The sequence below is a fragment of the Theropithecus gelada genome, chromosome 1 (genome assembly GCF_003255815.1).
Source record: "Theropithecus gelada isolate Dixy chromosome 1, Tgel_1.0, whole genome shotgun sequence".
NCBI lineage: Eukaryota > Metazoa > Chordata > Mammalia > Primates > Cercopithecidae > Theropithecus > Theropithecus gelada.
In genome coordinates, this window is record NC_037668.1 from 107,010,716 (window position 1) to 107,035,661 (window position 24,946).

Genomic DNA, 24,946 nt, shown 5'->3' on the forward strand with positions numbered 1-24,946 from the left:
TTTCACTTCTTTGAAACATTGTACTGAAAGCCTGGCAGAGTAAGAAAAAGAAGTATGGCCAGGCGTGGTGGCTCATGCCTGTAATCCCAGCACTTCCGGAGGCCAAAGCGGGCAGATCACTTGAGATCGGGAGTTCAAGACCAGCCTGACCAACGTGATGAAACCCAATCTATAATAAAAATACAAAAATTAGGCCGGGCACAGTGGCTCACGCCTGTAATCCCAACAGTTTGGGAGGCTGAGGTGGGTGGATCACCTGAGGTCAGCAGTTCGAGACTAGCCTGGCCAAAATGGCAAAACTCCGTCTCTCCTAAAAATATAAAGATTAGCTGGACTTGGTGGCGTGGGCATGTAATCTCAGCTACTTGGGAGGCTGAGACAGGAGTACTGCTGGAACCCAGGAGGTGGAAGTTGCAGTGAGCTGAGATCGCGCCATTGCGCTACAGCCTGGGTGAAAAGAGTGAGACTCCGTTTCAAAAAAAATAAATAAAAATAAAAATAAGTAAAAAACCAAAAAATTAGCCAGGCATGATGGCACACCCCTGTAATCCCAGCTACTGGGGAGGCTGAGGCAGGAGAATTGCTGAACCTGGAAGGCTGATGTGGCAGTGAAACGAGATCACCCCACTGCACTCCAGCCTGGATGACAGGGCAAGACTCCGTCTAAAAAAAAAAAAAAAAAAAAGGGAAATGAAAGAAAAATAAGTACAACATATTAGGATAGAAAAGATAAACAAAGCTGCTATTATGTAAATATTATTATATATGTATATAATGTATAAATTATTCCAAATAATAAGAAAGATTGACAAAATAGATTGGTTACAGACTCAATACATAAAAGTCAAATGCATTTTGCTCCATTAAAAAATATCACTTGGGCCAGGTGTGGTGGCTCACACCTGTAATCCCTGCACTTTGGGAGGCCAAGGTAGGCAGATTACGAGGTCAAGAGATCAAGATCATACTTGCCAACATGGTGAATCCCCATCTTACTGAAAAATACAAAAATGAGCTGGACTTGGTGGTGTGTGCCTGTAGTTCCAGCTACTACGGAGACTGAGGCAGGAGAATTGCTTGATTCCAGGAGGCAGAGGTTGCAGTGAGCCGAGATCATGCCACTGCACTTCAGCCTGGTGACAGAAGTTCAGCCTGGTGACAGAGCAAGACTCTATCTCAAAAAAAAAAAAAGAAAAAGAAAAAGAAAAAAAAAAAGAAACCCTTATACCGTTAACAAAAAATGTAAGTAACAGTATATATAATAAAAATTGGAAGATCTGCATAGAAAAATTATGAAATATAATGGAAGTCATTAAATAAAACTTAAAAGAACAGTGAGATATACTGAGTTTAAGCCTGCCATTTCTCCACAAACAGATCCACAGACTCAATAAAGTTTCAAACAAAATCTCAATAGAGTTTGAAAAAACAGCAGAAATGTCCCTGAGGTTGGTAACAAGTAAGATAGCCGGGCGTGGTGGCTCAAGCCTGTAATCTCAGCACTTTGGGAGGCCGAGATGCGCGGATCACAAGGTCAGGAGATGGAGACCATCCTGGCTAACCCGGTGAAACCTCGTCTCTACTAAAAAATACAAAAAACTAGCTGGGCGCGGTGGCGGGCCCCTGTAGTCCCAGCTACTCGGGCGGCTGAGGCAGGAGACTGGCGTAAACCCGGGAGGCGGAGCTTGCAGTGAGCTGAGGTCCGGCCACTGCACTCCAGCCTGGGCGACAGAGCGAGACTCCATCTCAAAAAAAAAAAAAAAAAAAAAAAAAAAGATGCCTGACAATACCAAGTGGTGGTGTGGATGTAAATCAAGGGAAAGTGTATATTTTGCTTTATTGACTTAGCAAAAAAATATAATGTCTAACACTCAGCAATTATATTTCTAGACATATAAGCCAAGAAACTTGCACACCTGCCCTGGGAGACAAATAAAAAGTGGGTTATAGCAGCTTTGTTTGTAGCACTGTAAACAAACAAAAAATAAAAACAAAAAATTGAAACGACCTTCATGAATATATGGAGAACTAAAAATTAAACTGAAGTATATTCAAATAACATAATATTTTTCAGTAATGTAAAGAAATAAAGGTATGTCTTAGAAACAATGAAGAAAGAGAAAAAGAAAAAGAGAAAGAGAAAAAAGAAGATAACATGAAGTATAATACCATTTTTATAAATTTCAAAAACAAATAAACTGATTTGTTGTTCAGGGATAGATACATGCGTGCTAAAATCATTAATAGAAAGAGCACACACAAGAAAATTTAGGGTACTGGTACTTCTGGGTGAAAAATTAAAAGTAAGAGATACAGGAGGATTAGTTAGCACATATAGTGGTATCTGGTTTACTATTATGCTTTAAAATGTGTAAGTGTTTATACATGGTCTTTCATCTGTATCAAATATCTTATAATACAAATAATTTATAAATTTTATAAACAATGTAGTTGTGAGTAAATAATGCTTGCTATAAGTTAAAGGGGCTCTGTGTTCTAGAACTATTAAAATCATACTATATAATTTATTTTTCCTGTACTGTTGACCCAGGGTATACTCCCTCTCTTTAAAACTCTTACAGCATTTATCACAGTTATATCCACTCAGCAGGCAGCCAGTGAATATTAAATGATGGCATTATGACATTTATACTTATGTTAATTTCTATTGTGTTCTTTAGGTTGATGTTACTTGGATGATTTGTTCTCTCAGTTAGCTATTCTAGTGAGGTTGAATTGCAATAAGTCAGAGTTTTTTAGTTCATGTCAGTGTAAGTCCCATGATTAATTAAACATAAAGAACAACTTACTTTCAGTGCAATAAATTTCACACCTGACCTTTTTATTAGAATCTATATATTTTTTAAATTAAACACCTTTAAACTAGAAATTACAAGCTACTTCATGGATATTGACTCATTGGGTCCCATAAAATTTCAAGAGAGGTTGTTAATATTACTATCGTAATATAAATCTAAAAATCTTAATTTTTATAAAGGTGTGTAATTGGAAGTAAATTAGGCATAAGTTGTTATAGGAGTGGTTTCAAGTATTTGGTAAATGAATTATTAATCCTTCCAAATACTTTGTCTGCACTCAGTCTGTTAAAAAGCAGTGTCAACATTTCTTGACAAGGAAATTTGATATTGTTGTATAAAAATTATAAACACCTCAATATATTATCGCAACACTCAAAAATTAAACACTAAAATTATTATCTCTAGGGCATAGAGATGCCACACTCTGGCTAATTGCTGATGTATTTCTTCCTAAGAGCCATAATCCACATGTAGAGCACAGGCTTTGCATTCAGAAAGTCTAGTTTTGAATCTTACTTTTGATACAAGTTCTGTGATACTGGGTGACTGAGCTTTGCTTTTATCAGGGAATATAAAGATTATATCTGCCTCATAGTTTTGCTATAACCATTAAATGAGATGATGCATATCAAGCACAATTCCAGCATGTAGTAATTTTCGATAATGGTAGCAATTCTCAGTCATTGTTTCATAATAAACCTGCAAATGCTAATGTGGAATATGTCCACCTAGACCCATGTTTATGATGTATTTGATTAATAAAGACAAAAATTTAGATTAAAAAATTTACCTTTCTGAAAAGAAATAGACTTCAGCTGACAGATTGTGTTTGAGACAAAATTATGAAATAGTAATTCGGTCTCTATCCTAATCTCACTTCTACTTTTGTCATTTCTTTGATTTGAACCCTATGCTAGGTCTCCTGCTTCCAGCACTTTCCCAAACACCAGTTAACCTTCTTTACATCTAACCACTCACATTATGCGTTATTACATTAGTTAATAAAGACTGAGCCCTTGCAAAGATGTCTACACTTTGTTTGTTTGTTTGTTTGTTTGTTTGTTTGAGATGGAATCTTACTCTGTCCCCCAGGCTGGAGTGCAGTGGTGCTATCTCAGCTCACTGCAACCTCTGCCTCCTAGGTTCAGACAATTATTGTTGTCTCAGCCTCCTTAGTAGCTAGAATTACAGGCATGTGCCACCACACCCTGCTAGTTTTTGTATTTTTAGTAGAGACGAGGCTTCACCATGTTGGCCAGGATGGTCTCAAACTCCTGATCTAGGTGATCTGCCTTGCTGGCCTCCGAAAGTGCTGGGATTAGAGGTGTCAGCCACCACATAACTGAACTTTGGTATCAACACACAAGAGAGTGAATAACTTAGCTTGAAATTTTATTACTGAACAGATCATTAGATGACATGTCATCACTTTGAGCTGCCTGTTCAATCTTTTTCTTGTGTTTTTGAGCTGCTTTAAGTGTTGATAGTGAGGTGACTAGGATAGTTATATGTACATCCTGATATGGTTTGGATTTGTGTCCCTGCCCAAATTACATGTCGAATTAAATACCCAGTGTTGGAGGAGGGACCTGGTGAGAGGTGATTGGATCATGGGGGTGGACTCCCCATTGCTGTTCTCATGATACTAAGTGCATTTTCATGAGATCTGGTTGTTTAAAATTATGTAGCAACTTCTATTCTCTCTTCTTTTCCAACCATGTAAGACATCCCTTCTTTCCCTTTGCCTTCTGCCATGATTTTCAGTTCCCTGAGGCCTCTCTGGTCATGCTTTCTGTACACGCTGTGGAAATATGAGTCGATTAAATCTCTATTCTTTACAAATTACCCAGTCTTAGGCTGTTCTTTATAGCAAAGCCAGAATGTACTATTAGAGAACATTGGTACTAAGAGTAGGGTATTACTCTAAAGATGCCTGTAAATGTGGAAGCAACTTTGAAACTGAGTAATAGGCAGAGGTTGGAAGAATGTGGAGGGCTAGGAAGAAGACAGGAAGATGAGGGAAAGTTTGGAACTTCCTAGACTTGTTAAATTGTTGTGACCAAAATGCTGCTAGCAATATGGACAATGAAGACCAGGCTGAGATGGTCTCAGAAGAGATGAGGAACTTATTGGAAACTGGAGCAAATGTTACTTTTATTATGCATTAACAAAGAGGTTGGAGGCATTGCTCTTCTGCCCTAGAAATATGTGAAACTTTGAACTTGAGAGAGATGATTTAGGGTATCTAGCAGAAAAAATTTGTATTCAGTAAAGTTTTCAATATGTAGCCTGGCTGCTTCTAACAGCATAAGCTTATATGCACAAACAAAGAGATGATCTGAGACTGAAATATGTTTAAAAGTAAAGCAGATCATAAAAGTTTGGAAAATTTGCAACCTGGCCATGTAGTAGAAAAGAAAATCCCATTTTCAAGGGGAGGAATTCAAGCAGGCTGCAGGAATTTGCCAAAGGGTGGAGAAGCCAAATGCTAATAGCTAAGACAATGGGGTAAAAACCTTAAAGGCACATCAGAGACTTTTGCATCAGCCTCTTCAGTCACAGGTCCAGAAGCCTAGGAGGGAAAAATGGTTTCATGGGCCGGGCCAAGGGCCCTGCCTCCCTGAACAACTTTGGGACACTGCTCCCTGCATCCCAGCTGTTCCAGCTCTTGCAGTAGCTAAGAGGTGCCCTTCTTAGATACATTGCAGGCCACTGCTGCAGAGGGTTCAAGCCATAAGCATTGGTGGCTTCCATGTGGTGTTAAACCTGCAGGTGTGAAAAGGGCAAGATTTGAGACTTGGGAGCCTCTGCCTAGAGCCTGAAGGATGTATGAAAATGCCTGCATGTCCAGGCAGAAGTCTACTGCAGAGGTGGAGCCCTCATAGATAACCTCTACTAGGGCAGTGAAGAGGGTAAATAAGGGATTGGAGTCCACACACAGAGTCCCAACTAGGGCACCTGCCTAATGGAGCTGAGGGAAGAGGGTCACCATCCTCCAGACCCCAGAATGGTAGATCTACTGAGAGTTTGCACCATGTGCCTGGAAGAACTACAGACACTCAATGGTAGGCCTTGAGAGCAAGCTTGGGATCTTAGCCCTGCAGAGCCACAGTGGCAAAACTGCCCAAGACCTTGGAATCCCACCTCTTGCATCAGTGTGGCCTAGATATGAGACATGGAGTCAAAGTAGGTTAGTATGGAGAATTAATATTTAATGACTGCCTTGCTGGGTTGTGAACTTTCATGGGGCCTCTAACACTTCGTTTTGGCTGATTTATCCTTTTGGAGAGGGAATATGTACCCAATGCCTATACCCTCATTGTACGTTGGAAGTCACTAACTCTTTAGATTAACAGTCTCATAGGCAGAAGGGACTTACCTTGTCTCAGATGAGACTTTAAGTTAATGCTAAAATGAGGTAAGAATTGGTGACTATTGAAGAGTTATAATTGTATTTTGCAATGTGAGAAAGACATGAAATTGGGGAATTGCCAAGGGCAGAATCATACAGTTTGGATTTGTGTCCCTGCACAAATCTCATGTCAAATTATAATTCCTGATGTTAGAGGAAGAGCCTGGTGGGAGATGATTGGATCATGGAGGCAGACTTCCCCCTTACTATTCTTGTGATAGTGAATAGGTTCTCATGAGATCTGGTTGTTTAAAGGTGGGTGGCACCTCCTCCTCCTGTATCTTTCTCCTTCTCCAGTCATGTAAGACTTGACTGTTTCCCTTTTGCCTTCTGTCATGATTATAAATTTCCTGAGGTCTTCAAGCCATGCTTCCTGTACAGCCTATGGAACTGCTAGTCAATGAAACCTCTTTTTTCTTTTTTACAAGTTACTCAGTCTCAGGTAGGTAGGTCTTTATAGCAATGTGAGAACAGACTAACACACACACACACACACACACACACACACAATTATTTTGATCAATTAGTAAAGTTAAGTCATTTAGCTTGCAAATGCAAAATAAAACTCTGAGTAAACTTTGGACTGTGTTCAGTTAAAGCAACCTCCCCAAGTTTTGCACATTTTCTAAAAATGTCTGCACATTTTTAGGTTTCTCCTGAACTTTTCCCAGGACCTTTCTGCCTACATATTTCTTCTAATGTTGTCCTGTATCATTTCATGCAGCCATTCCTAATGCAATGACTGATCAGAAAAACAGAAGTATCCTGACTGACTGTATTCACCCTTTCAACTTGGGCTGGATAGGGTTGGTTTCTGCTTTGGGAAACTTCTATGATCTGGCAATGTCTCACCTATAGATATCCTTCTCTGGGCTGATTTCCCTACAAATTTCTCAGATTGAGACACTTTATTCTTCTTTCACAGCATATTAAAAATACTTTTATTACAGCATATCTATGCTATATTGAAAATGTACATTAAAGATCTCATTTTTCTAAAGCGACCTCCCAAGTTTCTGAGCTATATCTTTCCATTTCTGTGTCTTAAGAGCCTTGTAGAAGAGGTTCTTTACATGCAGTAAAGTTTGTGAAAGATTAAAAAATTGACTTTCCTCTGTCCAAAGTGTCACCAGTAGAGGGTCGTGACTGCAAGTTGTCCAGTTCCTTGGTGTTTTGAACAAAGAATTGGACATAATGCCCTGCAAAGCAAAGAAAGAATGAAGCAGCAAAAGAATGAAAGCAGGGATTTATTGAAAATCAAAGTACACTCCACAGTGTGGGAGCAGACCCGAGCAAGGGCTCCAGGGCCCAGATAGAGAATCTTCTTGGGTGCAAATACCCCCTAGAAGTTTCCCATTGGCCACTTCATGCTCACTTTATGTAAATGAAGTGGTAACCCACAATCAGTCTGATTGGTTGCAGAAAGCAGCCAACCAAAGGCTGAAATGAAGTTACCAAGGTCACACTCCTGTGAAAACATCTCATTGATTGCAAGAAGCAACCAATCAGAGGCTAGGGTGAAGTTACAAAGTTATACGCTGTATGGAAATGAAGGCTCATCGCAATCAATCTGATTGGTTGTGGACAGCAACCATTCAGAGGCTGGAGTGAAGTTACAAAGCTGCAAAGGAAGATTCTACCCACAATCAGTCTGATTTGCTGGGGACAACCAATTTTTCATCCGCCACGCAGAAAAAAATGGGGTTTGCAAACGGAGTAGTCTCTGATTCTTTTGTTACTTAGGTGTGAAAAGTGAGGATTTTCCTTTCCATTCAGTTCTATGAAGTTGGTGTGGAACAGCCTTTGGTTCCCTGCCTCCACACCCAATTCTCTTGAGTCAAAATCAGGTTTCCTTTTTGTAATTTTGGCATTTATGATAATTTATTATACACATCTGTCTTTAGAGGTCTTCTGGAACACATATGGGCTTGAAATAACACTTTCTAAACACTAATAGCTATTGAAAAGCAAATAAAATAAAATAAAATAGAACTAATGAAATTTATCTGCTTTTTAAGCTTTTAGATTCTGAACTTAGACTTGTATTTATTTCTAAGATGTTTGAATGGGAAGAAAAGAAATATTTACCAGACACTTAGGCAGTGGAAAGTCAGTATTTGCCAAAATATTGGTCAAAGGATCCAAAAAAAGTTAAATAATTCTTAATTTACTTAAATTAAGAGAGCAAAAGTTAAAACATTTAGGGCTAACTATACCTAAATAAATTAAAATATATGCACATAAAAATATACATGTATGGGTACTTTATTTTCAGCAACCAACTGAGAAACTCCTGTTTAGGCAAGATTCTACCCAGTCAGAAGTTTGGTTGATAAGCCATCTTCATGAAATACATAACTCACTGGGTGTGTGTGTGTATGTGCGTGTGTTGGGGGGGGGGGCGGTGAGGGGGGAGGAGAGAGAGAGAGAGAGAGACACTGCTGGTTTTGAAAGTGGAATGCTGATAGTTCTACTATTTCAAGTATTGATAACCTTATAAGGTAAAAATAGTGACAGTTTAATCAGATTTAACAAAAATTTAACCAAAAAAAGAATTTTCAAACTCTCTTTGAAACAAGGTTTTACATAATATACTTACATTCATTGCAAATCTCATTCAAGAATACAGGTAATGATACTCTAAAGTCAGTGAGTGAAATATGCAAGTAATTTCTAAGTCAGGGTTAAGCTTCCTTCTTCCCTTTGACCTGAGGTACTCTGAGACTTGTACATTTTTTCACTTCTTCACCTTTTAAGTAATACAGTTTAATTTCAACATATTAAAATCAGTCACGAAAATGCTCTTCCAAAGCATTTACAGAAGCTTCTGTTTACTAGCGTTTTAGTCATAATTTCAATTTGCTAACTTCCTTTGCAATACGACTTTAGTTTCAATGTTTCCTCTTAAATCACCACGTCTTTCATGATAAATCATTGTGATAAAAAAAAAAAGTGCTTCCTCTGGTGGGAAGAAGTAACTATTCATTTCGCTAATGTACTTCACATCTATCATTTGCACTCCCTAAATACTTTGTCATAGCACAAAATAGAAACCTTACAGAGTAGGTCTATGAAGTATGTTTTCATTTTCAGTCACTATTTATGATATAATTTGGAACAGTGGAGTGATTAGATCAGTCTTTTCTTTTTTTCTATCAGTACCAGAGACAAAGCATGTTAACTATAGAAATGTCAACTTTCATATTCCCTGATAAACTGAGCACTATTTCCAGGATTTATTCTAAACTCGGGCTTTGAGGGTGGGGACTGACCCTTATGTGCCCATTCATACACAGTTAAGTAATTATTTGTGGTTGATAAGGATTATCTATTTTCTATTGACTTGGAGAAATTGTATTTGCAGTAGATTTAAAAGAAAAAGCTGCCAGAGGAAATTTGGGTGTAACCCTGTCAGTTCAGTTAATTTAAGACTGAGAGTTATTATAAAAGGAAGGAAGCAGATATCAACTCTTTAAAAAGACATCTACATTATCCAGAATAGTGCTCATAAATATTACGTATTCAAATATATTTTAATAAGTGAATGTTGAGTAATGAATGACATGAAATATTTTTTACTAAATAAAACTTTACCATAATATTAAAATATATTTGGCAGGAAAAATCCAAAAGAGAGTATCTCTGTTAGGAGATTGCATTATCTTTTATTCTTTCTTTTCTTTGATCAAATGATGCAGCCAAAGAGAGAGATCTGAATAAAATATAATGCAAGTGTAGAAACAGAAGTCCAGGAAATCATCTTAATTATATGGATTTGTTTGTACAGTCTTGCTCTGTCACCAAGGCTGGAGTGCAGTGGTGTGGTCATAGCTCACTGCAGCCTCAAACTCATGGGCTCAAGGGATCATCCCATCTCAGATGCCCAAGTAGCTAGAACTACAAGTACATGCCACCATGCCCAGATAATTTTGTGATTTTATTTTTTGTAGAGACGGGGTCTTGCTTTGTTGCCTAGGGTAGTCTTAAACTCTAAGCAACCCTCTCACTTTGGCCTCCCATAGCACTTGGATTAGGGATGTGAGTCACTGTGCCTGGCCATCTTAATTGTTTCCAATAAACTGTACATTTAAACTACTTAACCTAGGAAATATTTAACTAAATTAAGAGAAAAATATTTTTTTAATTACTTAAGGCCAATCATAAAGAAATTAAAATATATGTGAATGGAAATTTACACATAGAGGTATTTTTTGTTTTCGCCATCTAAATGAGAAATTCCTGTTTAGGTAGAAATTGTCAGAAGTTTGATTGAAAAACCATCTTTATAAAAGTACACATTAATAACCTAGTATTGTGTGTGTGTGCATATATATACACACATATGTACATATATATGTATACACACATATATATGTATGAATGTGTGTGTGTAGACAGCTCGTTTTGAAAGTGGGATGCTGACACTTCTGCTATTTCCAGCATGAGTCATTTAGAGGTAAAGACAGTGACTCATCAGATTTAACAAAAATTTAGCCAAAAACCTAAACTTTCAATATCCCTTTTTGAAACAAGATTTTTACATAATACACTATCATTATTTATTAATCTCACTCAAGAATAAAGATAATGATGCTCTAAAGTCATCTCAATAAGGAATCAATAAAATATTGTTCATTGTATCTTTATTTCATCTTTTAAAATCTGCTTTTGTTTATCTTTGTGTTGTATTTAAGAGAGATTAATCCTATATGGGATTATACATAAATATAATATATGTATATTTATAAAAATGAAATAGATATATAAGTCTAATAATATAATTCTGTAGGTAACTGATACAGAACTAACTATAGAAAATGGATAGAGCTTCAGAACTTGAGAGGAGCTTGTGAAGAGATAAAAAGAAGCCTCAAAACGTCCTGAAATTCATATGGAGGGAATGGGCAAACATTATGCTAAGTGAAATAAGCCAAATACAGAAAGACAAATACCACATATTTTCACTTACATGTAGAACGTAAAACAATAGAACTCACAGAAACAAAAAGTAGGATAGTGGTTACCAGCAACTGGGAGGTGGGGGAATGGAAGGATTATAGTCAAAGGGTACAAAGCCTGAGTTAGGAGAGATACGTTTTATTTTTTTTTTAGATGAATTGCACAGCCTGGTGAATATAGTTGATAATTGAGTCCTGTATGTTTCAATGATGCTGAGAGTAAATTTCTAATGTGTTCGTCAACAAATGTTAAATATTTGAAGCGATGAATATGCTAATTAGCTTAATTTACTCTTTCCATGTTGTATTAAAAAAGTGGAACACCACTTTGATAATTATATACAACTGTAATTTGTGTATAATAAAAATAAAAATGAGAAAACCGTTCTGAAATCGTGTGTAAATCTAAGTGCATGTGCTGACCTGGATGTTTCTAAAGAGAGCCTTCAGAGCTGTCATGACATTATGAAAAATAGTGACTCCTTTTAGCTTAAAAACAGGCATATTATTCAATACCTTACAGATTTATACTGAAGAATATTTAAATATATGAGAAACAAATATTTGGTATCTGTTAAGACATTTGAATAAAATAAATTGGATTTACTGTAAAATAAATAAGGCTTCAGCAAATGATACAGGTTACAAAAATATACAATTGTGTCAATTGACTGAAATGCATCAAATAGCAGGTGTGACAACTGATAGCTAAAATGATATTTAACAGAAATTCGTATGGTAGAATTTCATTTTTTCTTTCCCATTGAGTCATCAAAACTACATGATAGATATAATAAAATGAAAACAGATGAAATGAATTTCCACATGGGTTATGCCAAGTTACATCTTCTCAGTGACATCTTAGGAAGTCCAAAATTCATTCCTGTGATTATGACTGGAATGTGCAGAATCTGTGAATTACTTCTTCATCCTGCCAACTGACAAACTGCTCCATGTGATTGAGCACAAGGCAAAGGGAGGCCAGTTTGTCGATTAAGGCATCAGGAATTTTTTTCCTTGCTCTCTGCTTTGCACCCCTCCCATCCCCATTTCCCTTTCTTTTTCTTTCTTCCTCCTTCTCTCCCTCCCTTTCTCCTTTTCAGTTCACTTCTTGGTTTTAAAAGTTCCAGTGCCCTCAAAAACTATTATTCTGACATTTTATTTTCACAAATATTGTCAAACATAGGTGTTAAAATGCAGTACATATGTTCAATCGGTTCTGAATTTAGTTTCCTAAAATAAGGAATAGAGTCCAGAATAAGTTTAAAGTTGCACTAGAAAGTTTATTTATTTGTTAGCATTTGTTATCAACTCTTTCCTCAGTCTGTATGCTAATAGTCTTGTGACAGTTATACATTATTTGATGTCACCCAATGACAAAAGGAAAATTTACAACTTGTTATGAATTTCCTATATTGAATTTATTAAAAGAGGTACATAACTTTTATTGTGTCTTAATTTGTGGTCGTCTTTCAGCTACCTGTAGTTTATGTAAATGTATTATTTTTCACCACGAAATCAGTAGTAGAACAGTTTCAAGAGGTAGCATTAAAATGTCTTTGACATATAAATGGTGCAGTCTATATCGCTGTATTTCAAATTTCATGAACTGTATCAAAGCTGGTAACATATGACATGAACATTCAGAAACATAGCTACAGATCATTTTCCTAAAATGTTGATTTACATATCTTAACATAGCTCATGAATGTTTATTTTGAATCAGAGAAACATTATTATATCTCAAAGCAATTGCTGTTAATTGTATGAGTACATTTTTATTAAGTGAATTCATGGCTTTAAAATAAAATATGAATGTGACTAAACTTGATTCTTGCCAACTCTAGAGGTTTTGCAGACATAATATGATTTATTTATTCATGTTTAAATCCAGAGAAAAAACCACTAATACTTTTAAATGTCATGTAATAATTATATATATATATTTTTAGTTCTGATGTGCTATTTGAACTTGCTAAGGAGAAGTGCCAAATATCTAAAAACTTCAGTGAATAATTATTTTAACACCATTTGTTAAAAATATTTAATGAAAACTACATATGTTTAATTTTCTTGCTTTTATATATTAATAAGTGAAATATTTTAATCTATCTTTTAACTCATGGAAAATTTTATTTTTAATAGAAATAAACATGCTCTATGATCAGTGACTTTTTTCATTTATCAGAAAGATATTTTAAGTGAAACGGGAAAAGTTTGCTTGTCCCCTACAGGGTTTGAGGCAGGGGGTGTGGCTCACTTCTTCAGCGCTTTGCTGCTCAGACCTTTCTACAGGAGTATACAAATGGTCAGGCTGTGGGGCTGCAACCCCATGGCAGTGTCTAGGAGTGAATGTTTACAGCTCTTTGAACTCCCAGTGAGCGTGTGTTATGGGGTGCTCTCTTAGTTTGCTATCTATAGACAGCTTGTGTTAACCAGTTCAATTAGATCCTCTATCTTGTCACAAGGACAGAGGGCTTTCTGTATCCTGGGTTCTTGCCTTGGTGTACCGGAAGAATCAGATCACATGTGGGCTTGGAGAATGAGTGCAAAGTTTTATTGAGTAGGAGTAGCTCTCCGATGATAGAGGAGCCAGAAGGGAGATGGTTTTCCCTCAGAGTTGGGCCATTTGGCAGCCCCAGCTTTCCTCCGACTGCCCTGGTCAAACTCTGCCTCATCTCGCCCTTCGATGGCCTGCCAGTGTGCCCTCCTCTGTTAGTGTGCTCTTCTGCCAGCGTGCTCCCATTGACATCCTCTGGAGTCCAGCCACCTGTGTCTTCTGCCAAACAGCTCCTCTGTCTCTGCCAGTTGCCTCTGTCTCTGCCTTGCTAGGGTCTCGGGATTTTATAGGCCCAGGATGGGGATGTAGTGGGTCAGGGTGGTCTTGGGAAACAGAACATTTGGGGAAAATGACAGCAGTGCCTGTCCTCACCTAGGTCCATGGGAGTGGAGTCCTAGCCAGGGACCACGCCCTCCTACACCCAGCACTTCCCTCCTTCTGTATCATTTAAAGGGACCATGCTCTTCCATTTCCAGCACTCCTCTATCATAAGGAATTCTGAAATTCTTTTTTTCTCTTGAAATTAAAAAATAATCTGGACTCCAGTATCAATTGAACATCTTATGGTTTTATTGTTGACACTTATAACCTTAATTGGCATTAGTGACTTTTTCTGTAAAATGGGGTAGTAATGTCTGTTCTACCATTCTCACATCACAGCTTTTTAGGGGGAGGTGGATATGTTGAAGACCATTGGAGCTAATGGCTATGAAATAATGTTTGACTCATAAAAGTACAATTTACTGTCAGTATTGTTATGTTATTTGTGATCTATAAAACAACATTGATTTTTTTATTTTGTAAATAAATAAGAAAATTTATTGCTAAATAGAAAATTGGTGGATCTATAATCCAATCCATATATTTCACAGACCAACAGAAACCAAATGGAGGATGTATAAAGTGATTAGAACCCCAAATGCATTACCTACTTCAGCATACACTCCACTTACCATGATGCATTCATTGATTTGTGTGCCAATTCATTACTTTATTTTTGCCAACAGATTTTCATTAAGATTCAGATTTATCAATTTGAATGTTCTTAGCATAAAGAGAAAATTAAATATTTAAGGTGATGAATATCCCAATTACCCTGATTTGATCTTTATATATTACATGAATATATCTAATTATCACATGTACTCCAAAAATATGTACATCTATTATGTATAAAAAATATTAAATTATCTGATAAATCTATATATTTTACTTGGTTTATGCAGGGTGGATTAACTACCAAAGACTGCATTAAAGTTGGATGAAAATGTAATCTGGTTAAATTGGCCCAAAACATTAATCACTAACATTAGCACAGTAATCCATTATATTAGTATAAAGCTTTGTGTGACAGTGCAACTTTCACATAAATCTTTGGTCAATCTTGGCAACAATAGTACAAGATAAGAAATTATCATTGCTTTTTACAGAGTGTTAATGCTTTGCCCAAAGTCATTCAGCAGGCAAAATGTTTATACACACACACACACACACACACACACACACACACACACACACAGACACAAACATATATATGTATACATGCATACATATATGTGTATATATAAATGTTTATATGTATATTTTATATACATATATGTATACAGATATGTATGTGTATATATATAAACATTTTTTCTGCTGAATGTGATATATATATATATATATATATATATATATATATATATATATATAAAATCTACTGATCCCCAACCACATGATAAAATTGAAGCTGTGTTAGTTCAGAGGTAAGTTAATTTCACATGTTGTTTTAAAATATTGGCATATTAATTTACAGGTACATTGTAATCTAATTAAAATAAGACTCATTTCTACCCCAAATTGGTAGTGCTTTAATTTAGATGTCTAACTCAATTAATTCAGTGTCTGTCTTAACTTCCTAGAATATTTTCTCAATTTCTACCTATGATCAGTTCCAGCATTCATGTTAGACCCTTAAGGCATCCTTATGAGTGGATCCTAGGGAAAATATTGGTACAGGTATGACAATATAGGCACAAAAATATTATTTGAGATCCCACTGTGAGTTAAATTTTGGAAATAGCTGGGGAATTTGACTCCTTTTGTTTTTATTAAATGTGATAAAAATATCATCCTGTTAAATAGCCTGGATAGATTTTTCTAATGTTGCATTTGAATGATATTTTATAAAGTAATGGCTTCAGAGCAAATTGAGTGGTGTCAGGAGAATTCTGTTGGCTGTTTTTGTGATTTATTATCACACAAAAGAATTCTGCTGCTCATTTTAAGGTACATGCCATTGTGATTTTTTTGCTACCAGAAATAATTTTGGCTCCGTGATAAGAGATATACAGTTGTTCTTCTCTATCCTTGGGGAAATAAATCAAACAAATGACAGGTATGACACTAAAAAAATATTCACAGCATTTGAAACATAAATGATTTATTTTTGAGTAGCAATTGAGTTATGCTGTCAAAAGAAGTGTTATTTTGCAATGATGAATTCTTAATCTTTAATTCCGTTGTAAATCCCACCCTTTTCAACCTGAATCCTAACTTACGAAGATTTTTGAATGTAAATAAAAATATCTCTAAATGTTTTACACTACTTTTTACACCCGTGAAGTTTTGTGCATAAGTTGTTACTAGTGTTTAAAGTGGCGGTGGATAATAACATTTTCTTTTTTGTTGTATAGTGAAGAAAAGATCATTTGCTATGATAAAACCCTAGCCGTGTAACCAAATGATATGATACAATATTTAATTGTGTTGCTCTACTGTGAGTATGTTTTAGTGTAGTGTATATAATTGCTTAGTTGATTCTTTACAAATATAAAAACAAAAACAAATTATATTCTTAATAAAAACTGCCCTTTTAATAATTTTACATGCATTTGATCACTAATCATTTCCTTAAAAATATTTGAGATAGCAGATACTTTTGAAACTGTTGAGATATAACTTTATGAGTAACTATTTCATATAAATCTATTGGAAAAACCAGATATATTCGTAATAATAACTGTAATTTGCTTTGATTGTCATAGTGCAAACAGTAAAACAAAATATATTTTATGATTTCCCCAAGTTGCATTATGCCATTTTGTTTTGTTTTATTTTGTTTTCAAAATACTCAGCTTCCTATCAACTATTGAAAGATGGGACAGAAAACATTTTTAGAATAGTGTAAAATGTAAGTGTTCTTTATTAACAGACACTGCTTTTGCTCACAGTTTCTTTGTTTCAAAATAAATGAAGAATATATTTTGGTAAAGATGGAATACAGTCTTTTTAGGAGCAAGAGCCTGCTGCATATGGCAATATTTTAAATGGGAAACTCTAGTTGTGGGGAGATGTACCCAAAAAGGAACCACAGATTGAATTTGAAAGCGTCTTTCAGATACAGCTGAGGATACTTTCAGAAAAAAAAATAATTCTTACATTTCTGAGACAGTGTCGTTATTGATTCTCTGGGAAAGCTACCATCCCACTTCTACAGGAAACTAAACTGGTCAAAGTATTCCTGTAAAACACACATGTGCATGTGTGTGCGCAAACACATGTTTTTAAAAAACTCTTTTTAAATACTGAGCATAAAACAAAGACATATTAGGGACAAAACATTAGTGGTTATAGAAAAACTCATTATATTTTGTCTGAAATAAAGTTTAGAAAGATAACTATGTGAGGAGTTTCAGTAACTGAGTTCAGCAACATGATGGACTATGTTGAGAGTATTTTGAAAAACTCATAGAACAAAGGGCAGATGGTGTAATTTACTATATTATTATGACTTATCCTTATATACTAGAGTATGCTTATGTATGTATTACTGGGGCCTCACAGCACTGTGGAAACAAAGCAGGAAATTATTTTGCCTTGTTCAGATGAGGAAACTTTAAACATTTGCCTCAGGGTAGGGGTTGAGGTAGAACTTAAACACCCAGGTGTTTTTATTTTTCTTCTCATAGAACACTCACTCACACACACTATCCAACCTCTTTTTTCACTTTCAATTTTTTTTTTAAATGGAGAATGGGCATGTGAAAAGGCTCCAGGTCCAGCTGACCCTCTGTTCACTGAGTATACTTGTGCTTGACCTCAAAGTCCTCACCGGTAAAAGAGATGATTGAATTCCATCTTCTTCTTTTAGTACTGCTCACTCCACCATCTAAGACGTGAGGATGATTTTCAAGCTAGAAACACAGTACATGATCAAGGGAAATTATAGACTCAAATAAAGAAGAGACTCTAAGATATGGTAAAGGGCTTTATAAGAGTTAGGGAATACTTGATGATTGGGCTGCTTCAAGACTAAAAAATCATGCAACTGTGCAGTCATGCTAATGTATAGAGGGCAAGTATAAATTCTTTGCCAGCAAGGCATGTTAAGTCAACCTTTAAAAAATTATTACAATGTTAGACTGGTAGATTAGTTAGATTAGTTTAGATGTGTATATTACTGTGGAATGACAATATTTTTGGGTTCAAGTGTAGAAATCAGTGCAGGCTAGATAATAATCAGGTTAGGTGGGATTTTAGGAGAATAACTATTTTAAAAGAGTGTTGACTGATAGGTAAAATTAACCTGGCACGTGGACTGTAATGATTGGCCATTGGGTACTATAATTAACTATTTCTTGGAATATATTTCCATCTATTACTTAGAGATCTGGTTCAATATTGCCGTTTTGTCTTCCTCAAATTCAGTCTTCTGTTAGGTTTTCTGTTTATTAAACAAATATATTTTTAATGTTGATATGTATAACTCTAAACAATCAGTTCAGTTGGTTTTGTTACTGAAGCAGTATGTGCTACCTAAATCTTTGCCTACTTTTTGACTTAATCTCAGAAGACAGAGCTAGAACCTTGAGAACTGCGCTTAATGTTACTAAATATTTCTATGCTGTAAATGTGTGGTCACTCATGAGGACTTTGATTTGGCAATAAATTTTCCACTCTGCATAAGAGCAAACAAAATATGCTCTATTTGTTTGAGTGTAATTACATTTTCCTTCCTATAAAATATGTTTTTTCCCACTTTTTCCAGTAAATAATATTATTTCATTTTAGTAAACTTTCTAATCCAGTAGTTATATTTTACATATTTTGATTAATGACTGAAGACTTAAGATTTGGACATAGACTTTAAGAAGAGATGAGTTATGTTAGGATAATTCTAAGGTCTATCCAAACTCTTAGACTTCTAAGGTGTACCCAAACTCTTATATTTCTAAGATGTATCCAAATCCTTAGAAGTCTTCAGAGTTTTCAAAGAAACCAAGAATTTCACTCTGAAAATACTATGCCTGGCATTGCAAACTTTTCTCACATTGCTGACATATATTTCTTTTAGAGATGTTTGTATGACTGTTTTACTAAGATATGCTATGTTAGGAGAAAAGTCAACAGTTGTATTAGTAATACTAAGCTCACATTGATGTTCTGTTTCCTATACTACTTTGCTATCTGCAGCACAGAATCAAAAGTACATAAGGCATAGTAAGGAAAGACAAGTAAAATATTTTAAAACAAATAACAACTGAAGAAACTCAGTAAAACTTTTGCTACCCAATGATTTAAATTTAATGTCAACATTGTCGCTGTTGATTAAATTTGAATCCCTAACTAAACTATATGTTGTTTCTGTTTAATGTGTAAAAGTATACAGATACAAAATCATTATTACTTCATCTTAGATTACTTTACTAGAAATCAAATATACTCGATTTTATGTAGTGTTGATATTTTTTCAAACATGAACTAGATACCCATCTGCTATTGCAAAAGGGTGATCAACCAATATAGTACCTCAATATTAGCCTATTTTATATTACCATATTTTTTGCTGTATGGGCTTCTATTTTAGGTGGCTGATCAAAATTAATGTGGTTCCTCTACCTAATGGCATTTATTTTGGTTATAAGATTAGAAATGTAAATTTGCAATAAAAGAAGAAAATAGAAAGCTGGTTTTAATGAATATTTTACATATGACTAATTAACAGAATCCCCTACAGGAATTTGGAAGTAATGAGAAATTGACTGAAGATAAATTAAAAATTAATAAAGGAGTCTCCAAACAACTTTGTTTATGAACATTTAACAGTTGCTTTCTTAGTTATAAATATTTCAAGCTGTTTTGTTATTCAGTATGTATTATTCTTGTAGTGTTCATAATTTTGGAGGTGATTAGACAAAAAGAGAGTAACACACAAAACGAAATGTCTTTAAAATGTTAAAAACCCACCTTGGGAAAACTTGCTAATGTAAAAATAATGGCTTAATATTCATGATTTTTGTCTAATGGTATATGCAAAACAGGTTCTTATATCCATATAAGGATCAAAAGCCCTTAAAAGGAGCAAAAGAAAACTCAGCAGTTTGATTTCCATGAACAATGTGACTACTTTTAGAGGAGGTTACTGAGCAGAAGATAATGCTGGTCTTTGTCAAACATTTTGAAAATTAGTTTAAATGATACAAATTCACTCTTGCATGTAAATTGGTGAGAACATCACCCCAAAAGGATACTCTCAAAACACCTTTCTTCAAGCACATTAGGTCTTAATTTATTCAGCTAGCTGAATATTTCTGGGCAATTTCCCTCAATGTTTGCAAACTAAAGGCATAAGTTGAAGAACTTTAGCTGCAATATGTCAAGAAAAAAATTTTTAAGCAACTTCAATTTCTTCTCGAAGTTAAAATGGAAGATCAAACAGTTTGAATGGCATTTATTTTCTGTACTTATCATGTTTGAATAAAAACAACACCAAATGACTTTCAAGTATCCTCTGCATATAATAAGTGAAATACATTTGGTAAATGTGCTACATAAGAATAATTTAAAATGTAATTTTCAAATACATAGAAAGTATTCATTTTATTCATAGGGACATACTTTTTGTATATTTGAATGAATATCTACAAATAATAACAGTTATAAACATTTAGTAATAAGAAGCAGCTCTTAATGTTACCTCAAGAATATACCATACATTTCTTGTAATATTAATATCTCTTAATATTTAAAACTCAGCAGATGTTTCAGAAATGTTTCATAGGGAAATAATAAACATAAGAGTGTTATAATACTGAAGAATTTCAAAAGAAAATGAAAGTTAGATTCTCAAAGTTGGATATATCAATATTCTTTAATCTTCTCTCAAACATGAAATGCTGTAATAAGAAACTTCATGTTCTTAAAATACTATATACCTTTTAACAAGAAGGAAAGATTTCCCATGTAACCTACACATTTTTAACCAAATTTAATTGTACATGTTCTGACGTAAACTGTTCTCATTACTATTTCAGTTCTACTATCGATCTGTCTGCAAGAGAAATATTCCACTGTCCTTCAAAAGATCCTCCATAGCTTAAAAAGAGCCCACTACATATTGGTGAAAAGAATCAGAATCACTTATGCCTCATGAATTTCTTACTTTAATTTGGATTTTCTATGGTACAGTGATTTTTTTTTTTCACTGTAGATAAAGTGAAAAGATAGAAAAAGATAAAGAAAGATAAAGAAGCAAAAAGACTTAAGTCAGCATGACATTGTAATTCAGGTGAATAGACTGCATTTGATTAGAAAGAAAGGAAATGGAAATATTCAAAGAACAGAAAGAGAAATCAAGAGAAAGAGAAAGTGATATGAGAGAGGGAGGGGAAGAGGAAGGGATAGGAACCTTCAATTAACAGTAGTTACATGTTATGTGTTATATGCAAAACACATTGGAAATAATTATTTAAGACTACATAATAATTCTTTCTTTATTCTTTCTTATCTTTTAACCAGAGAAGAATGTAGCATTAGGAGACATTGTGCTTTCCCTGGTTACCATCTCCTCTACCTCCACCCTATTGTCTCCCCCTCCTCCTCACTCCCTCTTTCTTTTTCTCTCACTCTCTCTCCCTCCCTCTTTTCTCTCCCTCTTTCTTCTTTTCTATTCTCTTGCATATTTCCTGAATCCAGAGAAATATAATTTGCAAATAAAACTCTAGAAAAATTTGTATTTTGGAGCTAGCAAGTGATAATTATAGACTGTATTCTTAGTAATACTACCATTCCAAATTCTTCTCAGCCTTTTAACAAATGCAAAGACATTTTATTGTATTTTTTTGCTTTTGTTACATGCAAGAAAAAAAAATCAGCTTTTTTTTTCTACTATCAGCAAATCATGAGTAAAATTTCTATCAGCACCAAGTAAAATTTACCTTGAAGAATCTAAATGACAGCAATGAGCCATTTGATACCAAAACTGAGTTAAGATACACATTTTGATTTTTAAAAGTAAATATATAAAAATATCCTTACATACTATTAGCTATACTATCAGGCGTTCCTATTTCATTATTTATGGGGACGGTTTTAATATTGAAATAAACTTCTTAGTCTTCATTAGTAGATACATAATGCAATTTAAAGTAGAAAAACTCAAAACTGTAACTGCAACTTTATTTTTCATTGCTATCATTTCCATCTTATTCCATCCTAGGTAATTTTTTAAGATGTTTTAGGACTTTTATGTTCTCCACATATTCACCATAAAATACTGACAATAGATAAACAATAGGGGAAAGACTTTTCAGCAAAGTATCACTCTCATCATCAAACATTACAAAGAAAACAGTAAAGAGAACAAAGGATAAGGTAATTTAACAGAAATGTTTAGTTTAATGGCATAATTGAAAAACAACCAACCAATCAACTTTCTCTTCTACCTATGGAAAGAACGGTAAAAATTAATCAAGAACTTCTACATCTTTGTCATAAAGGAGCTTAAAAAGAGAAAGAGGAAGACTGGGGACAGGGTGCAACTGTTGCTAAAGGAATGTTATAATGCAGAAGGTCAAGGATTTAATAAATTCTAAAAGTTCTACATGTATCAGTGTTAACTGTATTATTAGAAATATAAATATATAGAAATATAAAGTGTATGGTATTAAAAACAGACCTTGCTAATATAAACATACATAAAGTATGTCACTTCTCTTGTAATAACAGTATAATGATTGATCTACAGTTTGCCCTTTGCCCCGTATTCTTAAACTACTCCTCCAATGGTCAATGGTGACCTTGAATCAACAGCCGCTGAACCCAGGAGACCCCACAGATGTTTAGATTCAGCACCTAGAGGGCCCCACCTACCCTCCACGCTGTGTGTTCCCATGACTCCAGAAATAATTAATTGAAACTTGCATTATTAAGTCTACAAGCAAATTTGGAATCTAACTAGAAAAAGTAGTAACAAAGGCAAAATAAGCGAGAATTTGTTAGAAAAGCAACGAGAAGATTTTTAAAAATGTTTCCAGTTCAAGTCAGAATTAAGGTGAACATCAGGTCCCACCAGCTTTACAGAGCTGTAGATCTTTTGCTGTTGTTCTTTCAAAAAAGAAGAATCTACAATAAACATATTCATTTGAGAAAAATACTTTGTTAACTTTTTGTAGCCATCCCCAGGTTGCTTTAAACTTTGTATGTTCAAGAACAGAGTATATCCTGGTTAGGATGTGTTCATAGCTGATGCATCTCCAAAAAATTTTTCATGAAGGCGGCCAGCTTCTGAACATCTTCAATCGTGACAGCATTATACAGAGAGGCCCGGATGCGTCCCACAGACCTATGCCCTTTCAAGGACAACATATTGAGTTCAAGAGCTTTATCAAGAAATGTTTTTTCTAAAGCATCATCTCCTTTGGTATTGCCAGTGAGGGATGGAATATTCATCTTGCTTCTACTTTGGGGCTCCACTGGACATACGTAGAATCCTTGAGAATTATCAGTAATCTCATAAATCATTTGAGATTTGATGGAGCTAAGCTTCTCCATGGCTGCAGCACCTCCATTGTTTTTAATCCTCTCTAGGACCAAGACCATGACGTAGATGCTGAAACATGGAGGCGTGTTGTACAAGGAGCTGTTTCCAGCCTGCACCTCGTATTCCAAGACTGGGGGACACTCTCAGAGGGCAAACCCCAGCAGGTCATCGCAGACATTCACCACGGTGACCCCAGCTGAACCAACATTCTTCTGAGCACCTGCAAAAATCACACCAATCTTGGAAACATCCACTGGCTCAGACAGGAAGTTTGAGGACATGTCACAAACCAGTACTGCTCCCTTGACATAGGGTATAAAGTTAAACTCCGCACCATGCACTGTCTCATTTGCTCAGTAATACACGTAAGAAGCATCCGGATTGAGGTTCCAGGTGCATGGATCTGGAATTTTTGTGTAACTCCCAAGTTTAGGGTGAACGATATTTATAGTCTCAAACTTCTTGGCTTCTTCTGCAGCCCTTAGGTGACCAAGCTCCTGTCACCACATAGTCAGCACACCTTCCTGCTTTCAAGCCAATCAGTTTTAAGGGGACAGCACCGAACTGGCCGGACCCACCTCCTTGTACAAAAATCACCTTACAGTCGTCTGGAACGGCTAGCAATTCCCGCACAAGATTCTCTGTATTGTTAATAATCTTGGCAAAATCTGATGACCTGTGATTCATTTCAAGAACACTAATGCCAACTCCTTTGTAGTCCAATAATTCCTTTTTTATCCCTAACAATACTGAGTGAGGCAGCTTGGTGGGACCAGACCCGAAGTTGACCACCTGCCTCGGGGCGTCCACGGTGTGGCAGCGAGGGCGGCGACTCAACCAAGGAAGACCAATCGCGTGAAGGGCTAGCATTCCCGGCTAGGTAATTCTTATAGATAAGTGGTTAAGTGAGTGGAGAACACAAACTTACAATGATTTGCCTGGTCTTCTAAGCAGACAACAAAGAAACAAATATATAAATTTAATTAAAGTTAAATTTATTTTAAAACATAAAGGTAACTCTGATTCTACACTGACCCAAGGCCTATTGAATACTCTGGCTGTAAACTCTTCATCTTTTGAAGTCTTTCAGGGAATCAGTATAACAGTGGGCAAGTTGTTTCTTTCTGGGTATTTAAATGACACCCTATTGTCCTGAAAAAAAAAAAAATTAATGATCCTTTTCAATTGTCCATCTATTAGGCACCCTAGTAAAGAAATGGTCTAAACACAAGCTTAGGAGTCAGGAAACTTGGAGTGTAGTTTTAACACCATTTTAAAGCCAGTTTTGTGATTCTGAGTAATGTGGCAAAGCGATAGTTTTCAGTTCCTCAATTCTCTCACTGGAAAAGAAATTGCTGGATAACGTAAAGTAACATGTGTCAATAATTATTA

The 24,946-nt window shown here is 35.3% G+C and overlaps 1 pseudogene across 1 annotated transcript; it reads right to left on the bottom strand.

Moving 5' to 3' along the window:
* Positions 1-22,887: 22,887 nt before the first annotated feature.
* LOC112628069 lies at positions 22,888-24,424 on the bottom strand (annotated as a pseudogene). The gene has a single exon (XR_003120282.1). The product of XR_003120282.1 is annotated as a phosphoserine aminotransferase pseudogene (transcript).
* Between the last annotated feature and the right edge of the window lie 522 nt (positions 24,425-24,946).